Genomic DNA, 14987 nt, shown 5'->3' on the forward strand with positions numbered 1-14987 from the left:
CCATTCAAGTAACTGAAATTTGTGATTATGCAACTCTACTGTATCAAGTATGCATTAACGGTTGTAACAAAGTGGTTTTCTCCTCTGTCCTTCACTATCCTGATTCTTCTTCCATTAAAAACACGTCTGTGTTGTAAGACATGTCCACCGGTGCGTCAGCACTAGATGTGACCTGTCACGCCCCTACACCGGCGGTAGTCTTCCAACCGCTTGTAGTGAGGTGCGGCACCACCGAACGCGTTCTTTTTAACAATACTAACATTCATGGACTACACCTACTCCAACATTAACATACTTAGTTTGTGTTTTGCAACCAAGTAAAAGCATTATCCTTTATACTTTAATGAAGCCCATACTCATTCATTATCCATATGCAATTAACCGAGAACATTAACAATTGCAAACAAGTATAAAGGGGAGGGGTAACTCCCCGTAATGTGAGTCTGCCCGACAATTTTATTAAGAATATTAGATTTTTACAACAAGTGTGTCTTGGCTGAACCAAGTCTCACACTTAACCAATTTTTACAAAAGACAGGCCACCTGCCTTTTACAACATATTCTGCACCCTTGCACGAAGGGAGGTGCTCACCCGAGCCACCTAAGACCCTTTGCCAAGTCCTGCATAAAACCGTACACAAGAATCCACTCAACACATGGCACACTTGCCAACCATTAACATAAGACAAATCTGCGTACTCCAAGTCTCATGCGCATGAGATATGCGCATGTCCTTTTACCCCACTACGCACTCCCTTATCTTATGCGAAGGCTTCTTATGATCGAAAGTCTTATGTTTGAAATGAGCTCATGCTCTTTACATTTATATGAGAGTTAACGTAGGATTACATGGGGGTGTCAACCCCATGGCCGACCCCACCATCCACTAACGTATGCCCATAAGCCTTCATTCATAAGTCGACTAGCATTCGTTCTAACATCGCATATAAATCTCCACGCTCACACTTAGTCACATACGTGTTCTTCATAATGTCGCATTATTTTGTCGCATTGTGTCGCAAGGATTGTCGCATTTCCTCCACGCTCCGTCGCACATCGGTTGAACGACCGCGCGCCTGCCCGTGCCCGTGCATGATCGCCCGCCATCGCTCTGCTGCACGAAGGCCTTACATCCTCTTCCACCTGAAATCGTTGTCGTCCTCGACAACATACCATCCTGGTAGCTCTCCACCAAGATCATCATCCATCCACGATGTCGACCTTTCTACACAAGGCAAACATCCTTGCAACATATGTAGAACCACTGTCTCCACCATGTCTCGGCCTAGTGACCAACTGCCACCAAGCTCACCATACCAAAGTATGTATCTCCATAATCCATGCTCAGGTCCATGGAAACTCCATCCATCTCATCTGCAACATGTTGTCTATATGTGTCTCCCCTCCATGTGAAGAGACCATCTCCTCAAACCAACTCTCGATGTGCCCCATTCAGGTCCATGAAGCCTCTTCATCATCTGCAATGTGCCATCCTCAAGTCTCCATAGAAACAAGTATGCACTTGTCTCATCTATCCATGTGCTGCCCATGATCCTCGATCACATCAGCTCCCATGTGTAGAAAGTAGTTGAGTCTCGGCTCAACACATGCTCAAGTGTATCACCAAAGCATCATCATCATCATCATCGTTGTAACTCCATCACTCCAAAGTGCCTCATACCGATCTTCTACATCAAGTCACTCTTCCAAGCCATGCCCATACATGTACTTTGAAAGTATGCATCCCATACTGCATCAAAGTCACCTGACCTCAGCTCCTCAATGCATTAGATCCTCTAAGTCCACCATACATGAAGTCACAACAATCTCATGTCCTCATGAGCTCCATAAACCATCCCCAACCAACACCTCAGCAAGCATACAAGATGCCTCAGCTCCCCATGTAGTAGGAATGCTCCATAGCTGCCCACAAGTCCATCCAAGTCTTCAATCTTCGGTTTAGTGAACTCGGTCACTCAACCATCCCATCATTGCATCATCATGTCATGAGTCCCTTCACCATAGCTCCTCCACCAAAGTGTCCACCAAGACTACCTCTTGGTCTCGGCCATGAGAAGTCCACCCAAAACATCACAAGTGTGTGCCCTCCTCAAACTGCCCATGAGTCATGCCGGGCACTTAGCCAATTCTTCATGTGGCTAAAGCATGACCCAATCCTCCACAACGATCATCAAGTTCCACCCTTGTCACGGGTCCTTGCACCTTTCATCACAAGGTCACAAGCAACCCCAACAAGCCCTGCAACAATCGACAATCCTTGCTTTTCCATACAAGGTTCCATCCTAGCCATCCATGGTGAGATCCTCCCTAGCATTGGCAAACTGGCTTTGCCCTTTCCTGCACACGGTCCATCTCCCAAATGCCCAAATGAAACACAAGTATCATCACTTACTTCATCATCATGAGGCTCCTCCATGTGAGTGACCTCATCCATACATGTTGACAAACTGCACGATCCTGGTTCAACTTGATCAGCCTCAAGTTCTTCCTCCATCGTAATCATGTCTGCAACATCTTCATCTACCACGGCTTCCTCTTCCTTATTAGCACAATCTGCAACTTCATCTTGTTCTATTGTCCAACCAAGTTGAAGAAGTTCTTCCTCAGCTTCAGCCTTCCTCTTCAAGGCTAAGAGATGCCTCACTTCCTTCTGGTTTAATTCCTTTCTTATCTTGAGCTCCTTGAGTTCTGTTTCAATCAAGTCTACTTCCTTTGCAAGTCGAAGAGCTTCCCCTCTATCCTCATCAGAAATCCCTTCCTTAACCAAGGCACGAAGAGCATCCTTTGTTTCAAACAACCTTTTGCCACATTCTACAAATCCTTGTTTTACTCTTTCTGACTCTTCAAGTAGACTCCCTTCGAATTCTTCGAAGGATGCATAACCCAATTTCTACAAGATAGACATCTTTACCAAGTCACCTGCAACCTGAACCAGCCCTTGTTCCACTTCGTGTGAAACGGTTTCCTTCACCTGCAAGTACCCTTGTCACTGTCACGAGCAACCTTTGCTCACCAGCTCTGACCGAGCTCTGATACCAACTGTCATGCCCCTACACCGGCGGTAGTCTTCCAACCGCTTGTAGCGAGGTGCGGCACCACCGAACGCGTTCTTTTTAACAATACTAACATTCATGGACTACGCCTACTCCAACATTAACATACTTAGTTTGTGTTTCGCAACCAAGTAAAAGCATTATCCTTTATACTTTAATGAAGCCCATACTCATTCATTATCCATATGCAATTAACCGAGAACATCAACAATTGCAAACAAGTATAAAGGGGAGGGGCAACTCCCCGTAATGTGAGTCTGCCCGACAATTTTATTAAGAATATTAGATTTTTACAACAAGTGTGTCTTGGCTGAATCAAGTCTCACACTTAACCAATTTTTACAAAAGACAGGCCACCTCCCTTTTACAACATATTCTGCACCCTTGCACGAAGGGAGGTGCTCACCCGAGCCACCCAAGACCCTTTGCCAAGTCCTGCATAAAACCGTACACAAGAATCCACTCAACACATGGCACACTTGCCAACCATTAACATAAGACAAATCTGCGTACTCCAAGTCTCATGCGCATGAGATATGCACATGTCCTTTTACCCCACTACGCACTCCCTTATCTTATGCGAAGGCTTCTTATGAGCGAAAGTCTTATGTTTGAAATGAGCTCATGCTCTTTACATTTATATGAGAGTTAACGTAGGATTACATGGGGGTGTCAACCCCATGGCCGACCCCACCATCCACTAACGTATGCCCATAAGCCTTCATTCATAAGTCGGCTAGCATTCGTTCTAACATCGCATATAAATCTCCACGCTCACACTTAGTCACATAAGTGTTCTTCATAACGTCACACATAATGTCGCATTGTGTCGCAAGGATTGTCGCATTTCCTCCGCGCTCCGTCGCACATCGGTTGAACGCACCCGCGCGCCCGCCCGCACCCGTGCACGATCGCCCGCCGTCGCCCTGCTGCACGAAGGCCTTACATAAAAAAAACATATAAATATAAGATTTGAAACTTAATTCAGCCTTCAATTAATAAATAATAATATTGGTAACTAAATAATATTAGATATAATTACTCTTTAAATTGATAATGTTTTTGGTAATTTACATGTAGATTTAAATGGGGAAAAATTATTAATATATATAATAATTAAAATTAGTATAACCATTATTGAAATTTTAAAATCCTTTTAAACAATTTCTCGAAAACATTTTGTGATTAGCTATTTTTCCAATTTACATCCATTCAAGTAACTGAAATTTGTGATTATGCAACTCTACTGTATCAAGTATGCATTAACGGTTGTAACAAAGTGGTTTTCTCCTCTGTCCTTCACTATCTACGCCTGTGTTGTAAAACATGTCCACCAGTGCGTCAGCACTAGATGTGACCAGTCGTTGTCGCCCGGTTGTTGTCGCTTTTCTCCCGTCTCTTCGCAGATGTACTTTCCATCGAGGAGGCGACACGAGTATGCCCTGCGGAGCTTAGGTCAATTGCAGATATATTTTAGGGTCAGGAGAGGTTAAACGAAAATATACAATTATACCCTATTCACGGCAATTCCTATTTCTTATCCTATAGGAATTTTAATGCGGCCTGACATGGGGCCGGTATAAAGCGATACAACACGCCGCTAGGTGATGAGAGAGAAAAAAAAGTTAGCGGCGTGTTGTATCGCTTTATAGCAGCCCCATGTCAGGCCGCATTAAAATTCCTATAAAGTAAGAAATATGAATTGCTCCCTATTCACCAGTGAGTCAGCACTAGATGTACCCAGTTCTTATCACTTTTCTCCCGTCTCTAAACGGATGTACTTTCCATGCATGAGATTTATGCATCTCAGAAAGATCATGTTTGAAACTCTCCTAATATTCGTAATTTTGACCAGAGAAACTATCAATTTAATATTCCTCTCAGAGGTTATCACGAAAACTTCATAAAAACAATTCGTTTGACAGTACATGGGTATCTTTTATGTCAAATGGAGATACTAAAATCTGACGATATGGAGTCAATTGGCATCTTTTATGTCAATTGCAGATCGTAAAATCGGACAATTCACTCACTCGCGAAAAACGACAATGTTAAAAGAAAATTATAAGGCTTCGTAAATATATATAAAATCTTCTTAGGACCCTTCCTCACGCCTCATAAAACTCATTTCCTCTTAACTAGTTTATGATAAAAAGGGATAATTATAAATATAATTGTTTGCTCCAATTATCCTTCCTTTTACCTAATCTATATTGAAATATGATAATTAGAAATATAATTGTTTGTTCCATTCATCCTTGATGAAAGCTTCAGTGATACCCGTGGCAACTGGCAACAGACTCATAAAGCTGAATTCATTCCTTGTAGATTTTTCAAAGCGCAACGTGGGTGCGTTTTTTCCGGCAAAAAAGATATGCATCGTCTGTTGGTTATTGGTCTTACGTGACTCCTGTTATAAATAAGGCGCAGTACTAAATGGAAATGGTCAACTGTTATCCTTAATCGCAGGGATGTGAGAGGACAAATAAAATATGAGCTAGGCCACGCCGAAGAAACATCAAACACTGTCACCTAAGACATCTTTATCTCATCCTTAACTCTATTGCAGATTTAAAAAACGTTTGAAGATATATAATATAGCTATCATCCTTATCTTTATTGAAGATTTTCACTTACCATCCTTACTTTTATTGCAAAACAATTCAAAACTCTACCATCGAATTAAGTTAAGCCATTTCCGTTGGAGCCCTCATCGGAACCCGCCACCATCACCTTGAAGAGTCCCTTTTTCTTCACGTTAAAGCGAAACAACATGGCAATTTCCTCCACGTCGAGAGATCATATCAAATGCGTCAGCGCAGTGGCGACGACCATGTCAATGTACGGCGTACAAAGATTGAATCACGAAAGAGATGAAATCACACCGCTAATTCAACTTAACGCATGCGAAGACAGACGTGAAGAGGAAGAGTTGGGGTGACGACCATTCTTGAAAGTCAAAAAAACGCCCAAGTCTAATAATTATGCTTTTTTGCTTTGAAAGATATGGAAATTTAGGTCATATTTTCAAAAAAAATTCAGAAATTTTTGTAGATTTAAGTAAAAGTTGTTTAGATTTATAAGTTGAGATGTCCTAGAAAATTTTTTCATCGCGATGAATAGTAGAATTCAAATACTGCTTTTACAAAAAAATTTAAATTTTTTTTTACCAAAATACGGACCACTTTTAACCCTCCAACCATCCAGACAACCGTAACTCCCTGAAAAAGCCTGTGTCTACATATGTACTTATTCAACTAGGCTAAGCTTATATTAATAATAACTGTTAGACATCTATAAACCCCTACGTTAGACTCATATGTTGACACGGAAACGTTGTGGAAAGGGCTTACCCGTGACCACCCCCGCGAAATTGTTCACCCGCCACTACCTCGGCCAACTTATGTAGTTTTCCTCTATATAAGCCCGCTGATGTACACTAGTCTCATACATGTCTTAATTTTTCTCTGCCCTTTTCTCGTATATTTCTCAACAATTTTGTACGCGCCTCCTTTTCTCTGACCCTGAAACATGGAATCGAGCACTAACATTGTTGAACCGAACATCGATGAGAATATTTGGGTTATTCAAATTAATGAAGGTCTGGATATCCTCCAACAAGAAGAGGACGAGGACTTCTTGTGTGCGTCCGTGTTTAATGTGCCCAAAGAATTATTGGCGCTAAAGCCGGAAGCGTACATTCCTCAAACCGTTTCCATCGGCCCTTATCACCACTGGAGATCGGAGCTCTATGAGATGGAGCGCTACAAACTTGCATGTGTTCACAGATTTGAGAAAAGAATCAACAAACGAGGCAAGTTTCAGTCCGTCGTGGTGGAGGAGTTTAAGAAGCACGATTGGCAAATCCGGAGCTGTTATCACAAGTTCATCGCTTATCAGGAAGAAACCTTGGCATGGGTTATGTCACTGGACGCCGCCTTCCTTCTTGAATGTTTGCAGTTTTATGTGAGACACGCCAACAAAACGCCGGACGCGGAGTTCAAGCAACTGGGACGAGTCTTAGATGTGAGTGCCAACAGCGCTGCTCACAACTCTATTTTCAGAGATGTGATGATGCTGGAAAATCAACTACCGCTGTTTCTATTGCAAAAACTTTTGGAATTGCAGATGGGTTCTAAAATCCACGCAGAGGAGAGGCTCTCTGGGCTGCTAAGACTTGTTTGCCAGGAATTATCTCCTTTCACCTTCGAGCTGCCCGACAACTCAAATCTCTGTATAAATGGGAGAGGGCACGTCCTAGAGGTGCTGTACTACGCAATCGTCCCTATTGTTTCCAACAACCAGAATCCAAATCCAAGTGATGATGAAGAAACGGAGTCACCTGAGAAAGGGGACAGTTCAACCGTTAGACTGGCCTTCAGTACATTGCTATGGAAGGCTATCTCCTATCTAAACGTTCGCCCCCTTCGATTTCTCTCGGAGTTGCGTGGGCGAGTGCGGAGCATAAGATCCTTGAATCTTCTTGTCAAAAAAGATACCATCCAATCGGCGGAAGGAGATGGAGACGAGGAATCCGTCGTTAAGATCATACCACCCACGCGAGACGAACTGGCTATTCCATCTGTGGCAGATTTACACTCCGTGGGAGTCAAATTTGTCCCTACAAATGGTGACCTCACCACAATACAATTTGATAGGAAGACTGCCACGCTTTACCTCCCCAGAGTAAAATTGGATACCAACACGGAGGTAATTTTGAGAAATCTGGTGGCATTTGAAGCTACAGCGGCGCCCGGTCCACTGGTTTTCACACGGTACATCGATTTCATGAACGGTATAATCGACAGCGAAGAAGATGTAAGATTGTTGAGAGAGAAGGGGATTATCTCCAACCATTTGAAAGGCGACGTGGAGGTAGCGAGCCTCTGGAACAGCATGGGTAGGTGCGTTCATCTCGCAAAAGTTGAATTTCTAGACAAAGTGATAGAGGATGTTAACATATATTATTACAGAAAATGGAAAGTTGTGGCGGTCAAGTTTGTGAAGAAACACATATTCGGTTCGTGGCAATTCCTATCTCTCGTAGCTGCAGTGATACTCTTGGTGGTCACTTGCTTGCAGGCCTTCTGCTCTGCCTATGATTGCAAAGTCTGGTTAAACCAATCCACTCTCCTGGAAGACTGCGCACGAGAAAACTAAAGGTGTGTACCAGAATCGGCTTGGCGGTCCAAACGTACTTTAAAAATACTGCAAATTGCAAAGCATGCCAATCCAAATCAACGCCTGCCACCTCTAGCTGTTTTTGCGGGTTCTGATGACGTGGTTAGATTAACTGGCATTCTAAACCATGTCTTTCTGTATCATCATTTGAACCGAACCGTGAAGATTATAAAGCACAGATATGTGATAGAGATTTACACAGACTATCTTGAGGATTGGCAGGTGAAAGAACCACTAAATATTTGTATATATTTAAAGCACTTCCCTCCAACTTTCATCACTCTTGCTATCACAATGTATATTTCTCACGTCTCAATGTTTATCTCTATCATGATAACTTATATTTTGAATTTACAGATAGTTTTATTCAACGTCATTTTTTTTTAACATGCTGAATATATCAGAACTTGGTTGTTTACTTTGGCTTTTTTGGAATACATCATTGGGACAAACTGCCATTATGGAATATTTCAGAATTTGTTAATTTTGAGATTAGTTAACTTGATTGTTTACTTTGGTTGTTTGGAATACATTATTGAGATAAACGGCCATTCTGAAATATTTCAGTGTTTGTTAATTTTGAGATTGGTTAATTCCAAGAGAGTTAAAGGAGTTTATATTTTTATAATATTTTTAAATATTTTGTATTAGAATTGTGTTTCATTAAAAGGAATATATATTTTAAAAGATATATACTTTTAGAAAATTATATAATAAAGGAAATTATTTTAACTTTTGATTCGTCAATGAAAAATATTTTTAATTACAATTTTTTTTTATTTACATGGAATGTTTTTAGTATTAATATATATATATATATATATTATTTTATATTAAAATAAAAACTAAGCATTTCATTTTATTTTCAGTGTAATGTGATATTATATTTATTTATGAATGCAGTTAAATTTGTATATGATTAATATTTTTTATTTTTATTATTTTTAATGATGAAAATTAATTATACAAATTATAAAACATAATTATGTGATAAAGATTTATATACTATTTTGAAATTTAGATATAAAAGTTTTTTTTTTTTCAAAGTTATATTGTTTTTGTTATCATAATGTATATCATTAGAATATTTTATGTTTTGAGACACTTGAACTTATCTAATTGGGAAAACAAATTGTTCACCAAATTACTTAATTTAAGAATTTTTTAATTTAAAACAAAATAAAATTTAGTTAGTTTTATAATTTATTTATTTTTAATTTCTAACTCAAAATACTTATTATTAAATGAATTTGTTTTATCTTGTTCTATAAAATTTATGTTTAATTAAATAAAAAAAAACTTTTAAACTTGAATGTATTTGGCCAAAAGGTATTTTACAAATTTAATATGTGCGAGTGATATATATATATATATATATATATATATATATATATATATATATATAACTGATTTGATCCTATAAAAAACCTACGGGAAAACTACCATATAAAAAAGGCCCAGTTCATCCCATATCCCATAAAAATACCCATTTCATCCTATATCCCATAAAGAATCTACGCGGAAAAATTACCATTTTTCCTTCCAACAACCCCAAGATAAATCCATTCCATGTTCCAATAATAAGTTGTAAAACAATAAAATATTTTTTTTTTATTAAATAAAATATTTATTCTGTCCAATTTAAAAAAAAACTAAAATATTTAAAATAATTTAAAATAGATTAATTGCTTTCTTCTTCCATATTCCTTTAATATGATAGGAATAACTCATAAATTAAATCCAAGAATATTATATTACAATTTAAATAAAAATTATTTTTCAATTATTGTACTAAGAGTAGTACGGTGGTTTACTATCTACTGTAGAGCCTATGTTGTCACAATCTAACATGACATAAGGTTACATTAAAATTTAAAACAAAAAATAGAATAAATTAAATAAATTATAATAAAGAAAATAGAATAAATTAAATAAATTATAATGGAGATGATGATTAACTTCTATTAAGACCTATATAGTTGATTAAAGTTAAGAAGGTAAGGGATCAATTAATTTTTTTTAACATTTAAAAAAAAAGTGTTACCAAATCACCACAGTTTTGTTGACTTAAAATGTTGATAAAGTTGGTAGTGTGACAATCTAAGGGAAAATGCTTTTCATCCCATGGAATATTGGGAACCGACCAATGCATAATTTCAGTTCATTTCACTCTTTACACTAAGCAAGATAGAAAGAAAATTTTATTTTCTAGAATGGTGTTGATCACCTCCTTCTAATATCTTAGTTTACTTTTTGGCTCTAACTCTTTATCATCACAAATTTTTTCCTTAAATTTGGAAGTAATAATATTTTTAATATTATCTAGATTATGTGGGATAATCTCCTCTGTTTCCTAATTGTACATTGATGATTGGGTATCCTTATGCCACCGTCACTTGAACCAGTGGTGGATCTTTTTCCTAGAGTTAAAAAAAATATTAGGAGACTCTTTGGCATCCATGTTGTATAACTTCTTCTTATACATAAGATATCTAGTCATAACCATGTTTTCAATGGTGAAACGATTTTCTTCAATCAAGATTATAAGCTAGGGAGTATTTCCATTAATCTTGATATTTTAGGTTATAAAATGCATTTGGATCTATTCAATCTTCCTCCAGGACTCTCTAGATATACTGCAAACCAAAGATTTACATCAATATAAAATAATATGAGTGACAAGAGTCCGAGAGAGGAGATTTTTTTATCCCATATACAAATATCTGGCAACATACAATTGCTTCTAATCCCATAGTAAGCTTTCCAACCTCCATTTATCATTTTCTCATTCTTATAATTCTAATCGAGATTATTTATTTATAAAAAGTAAGAAACTAAATATATGTTTAATAGATATGTGTTTAAGAAGGATTTGAAAAGATAGTAAAAAAATAATTCATTATCTATTTTCAAATTTTTAAGGTTGGTTAGTTTCAAAGTTAGTCCACCCATGAAGTTTCTCATCAGAACTTTCACATAAGGAGTACCTTAATAATACACCATGTCACCTTCTATTTTGCATTCCATAGACTTTCTATTTTCAGTTTTTAAAAAATCGATTTTTTTAAAGTTGACCTTCTTGTTTTGACCACCATAATTCAAGATGGTGCCACATCAACCCCACTACTTAAGAAAAAGGGTCTAGCCACATAATCATGATGAAGAAGAGTCTAGAAGAGTCTGTATTTTGACTATATTTAATAGTTAAAGGATTCAAAATTAACCCATGTTAGGCTATCAAGATGCATTATAATTGAGCCATTGGGTGGAAGGGGCATCCTATTATATTCAATTGCAATTTGTTCCATAGATGAGAAAAATAACCAAGGGTGGATAGGGAGAGTCAAAAAGAGAGGGTTTGTACACTATAGAAACCCATGGGCCACAAGCCTCACTTCTTTGTACTTGCATCTATTTTCCGTTTAGAGAGAGAGAGTAAATAAACCTCACCTTCTAGCTAGCTATTATTCTAAAAGGGCTGCCCAATTTATATCTCATATTAATTTGTGAATTGTGAATTTTATTTAATTTTCTTTAATTTCTACATAATTGCAACTTGCATATATATTAAATAAACAATAATTAATAGATGAAAAAAATCTAGGGAGAAATAAAACCTCATATTGTACATTTTGGATTTTATAACACACTTTAGTAGATATGTTGTGACGAATTGTCCAGTGGAATATCCATCATAGTTTAGGGATCATAATGATGTCACAGAAGTTTCCTTTGGGTATATTGTGGGGATTTGCAAGGGATCTAGATTGGTTAATCGTAAAGTCACAAAACCCTAGTCATGGTCAACGAATTTGTGAACAAGCCTCATGACCTCGTAGAGGAGAGGCTTGTGTGGATGGAAGCACAAGTTTCATACTTAAATTGTAATATGAGCCTCCTTATGGCAGTCTTCACCAATAATATCAGGTTATTCATAGAAGATTGATGTCCTAATGCAGAGGTCGGATTAGAGGGGAAATATGAAGATTGGGAAGGACTACAAAGGGAATATGAAAAACAACCTAAAAAGGATCAACTCAATTTCAGTGCCATGAATCATTCATAGTCCCTATTTAAAATCAAAGTGAAGGTCGACATCAAGTTGTATCAAGGTTAGATTGATCCTTTGAATTAAATCATTGGTTGCAACGAGTAGAAGTTTATCTTAGTGTTCATTGTATAGATAAGGAAGAACAAAAGATGTCATTTTCTTAGTTGGAGTTAGAGGGCCATGCCCTGACTTGGTGTGAAATCCTCATGGAGACCTTAAGGTTAGAGGGATATCCTCCAATCACTAAGTGGGAGGATTTCAATACCTACGTAAAGACACAATTTCATCTTATTGGGTATGTAGAGGATGAGTGGGTATGGTGGCATTACTTCATGTAGAAGAAAAGGTAGAATATATAGGAGTACAACACATAATTTATAAACATTTCCATAATGTTGGGTATCTCCCCAAAAAGCCTAGATGTACTCAAGTAGTTGGGGGGTCTACACAACCACGTTTAGAAGCAATTGATGTTGTTGAAGCCGAGATTGGTGGATGAAACTTGTGTATAGGCACAATACCTAGAGAACATAGCCTGAAAGAAAGGAAAATCAAGTGGGTCTAATTTAAAGAGCACCAAGAAGCTTCCAAGGAGGAGAAGAAGAAGTGTAAAAGGGGGAAGGATAAAAGGAAAATATCCACAACACACTACTACAAATATCCCAACAACCACTATAACATTGATGGTAATATAGAGGATAAGTGTTGGAATTTGCATTGAGATATCAACCCAAAGAACATAAAGAAATATAATAAGAAGAAAAATATCATGGCCGTAGATTCAATTAATCATGTGGAAAGAAACTTCGACATGTATGAGAAGATTGTTTTTACATCATTGTAGAAGTAGTGAATCTAAGTAGCATTCAACAATAGAAAGATAATGAAAATACTAGAATATGAACCATATAAAGATACAAGTTAAGAATAAAAAGATTGATGCTTTGTTCGACTGAGGGTAATAGCCAAATCTCATTGTAGCAAAGTTGCTAAACAAATTGGAATTATAAAGTTGTGATCATCCAAGCCCATATCCAATGGGATGGTTAAATAAGCATGCAAATATAAAGGTAACCAATCAGTGTGAAATCAACTTTACGATCAGTGTTGATCTTATTGATGAAGTAGAACTATATTTAGTTCCCCTTGATGTATGTGGAGAGGTGATTGAAAGTAATTATATGTACATGCATGATGAAATCTTCATCAAGAGGGCCAACTAGTACAACCTTCTCAAAGATGGAAATATTTCACAATCAATGCACACAAGGATAAGTCAAAAATTTCATTAGTAGCTGCCAACCAAGCGAAGAAACTGATCAGTTATAGAAATAAGTATGCTTTACTATTTCAAGGAAAAATCAATGTGTAGAAGAGTCAGTAAGTCCAAAATAATCCCTAGAGGGGTGTACTAAGGAATAAAATCAATAACTTGACAAGTTTCTATAGGAATAAAGGGTTGTGTTGTAGGAGCCTAAAGGGATACCACTTAAGAGGGAAGTGGAGTAAGAAATATGCCTATGTTGGAAATACTAAGGGGGGGTGAATCAGTATTTCATTTCAATTGTTATTTTTACCAGTTAGATCACTTATATTTAGAACAAAAAATGAAAAATAATAGAATAAATAATTTTATTAATTTCTTATTTACAATAGATCAAGTACAATATATGTGTAGGACTCGAACCCTAGATGAAGACACAAATCTTCAATCTCCCAGGCTCCAACTTGTATTATGCCAAGTGAAAAATTAGACTTTCCAAGGCTCCAACCTTGTCAATTTTGAGGCACCAACCTCTATGGCTCCAACACTATCTCTCGTATAGGCTTCGACCTGGTTTCTTGAGGAATCCTATCCTCTAGGGCTCCAAACCTATCTTCCAAGGCACCAATCTTGTCTATATGAGGCTCCAACCTCTTGGTCTCCAACCCTAAACTTTGCTTTGTCGAGATGTGTTTGGTTATTCTTCATGGCTCCCAATGTCTTCTTCAACGAGCCCTATCAATCTTTAGCTATGCCTTCACTCATTCTCCACGTCACTTCCTCAATGACAACCCTCTTCTTCACATGAAGGTGTCTCCACTGTTCTTCATGGTACCCAAAACAAGGATCTTCAAGTTACCTCATGATGGCTAATGCATCATGGTCTTCAACATTATCTTGAAGACCTTCAAGGTGTCTTCAATAGTGTCTCCAAGGTGATGTCTTCAATCTAGAACCTTCTTCAAGGTCACTCCATAAGGGCTTCAGTCAAAGTCTTCAAGAATGTATTCAAGCTAACCTTTAAAAAGGTGTTTGAGTTCCTTCAATAAGATTCTTCACTGTTCAAAATGTTCTTAACTTGTTCACTGTCCAAACCTTCACTTGTCTAAAATCCTAATGCCTCTTCACTGCTCATTGCCTTAATGCTTCACTTCACTATCCCAACTACAAGTTGTTCAAACTGTCACCGACAACCTTAGTTGCCCAAAGGTCCTCAAGTTTGCCTTGAGATGATGTCATCAAAAATTCTTCAAAAAAAATTCAAATGATGCTCAAAATATCATTCTTTAAAGTTAGTAAAAGACTGTCAAGACTTCCAGGGCTCCTCCAAGCTTGATGCTTTATCTGAGCTCTCCACAAGAAAATTGAGACTGAGTCAGAGAATAGTAACCACAGTCGAAAGAAAATGGTATGAGAG

At 37.6% G+C, this 14987-nt stretch overlaps 1 pseudogene; it reads left to right on the forward strand.

Annotated features, from left to right (window-relative positions):
* Positions 1 to 6605: 6605 nt before the first annotated feature.
* Positions 6606 to 8234, forward strand: LOC149193230 (putative UPF0481 protein At3g02645 pseudogene; annotated as a pseudogene).
* Positions 8235 to 14987: the final 6753 nt, after the last annotated feature.

This window comes from Pinus tabuliformis, chromosome 2_2 (genome assembly GCF_031772625.1).
Source record: "Pinus tabuliformis cultivar Carrire ecotype Pingquan chromosome 2_2, CPIR1, whole genome shotgun sequence".
Taxonomy (NCBI): Eukaryota; Viridiplantae; Streptophyta; class Pinopsida; order Pinales; family Pinaceae; genus Pinus; species Pinus tabuliformis.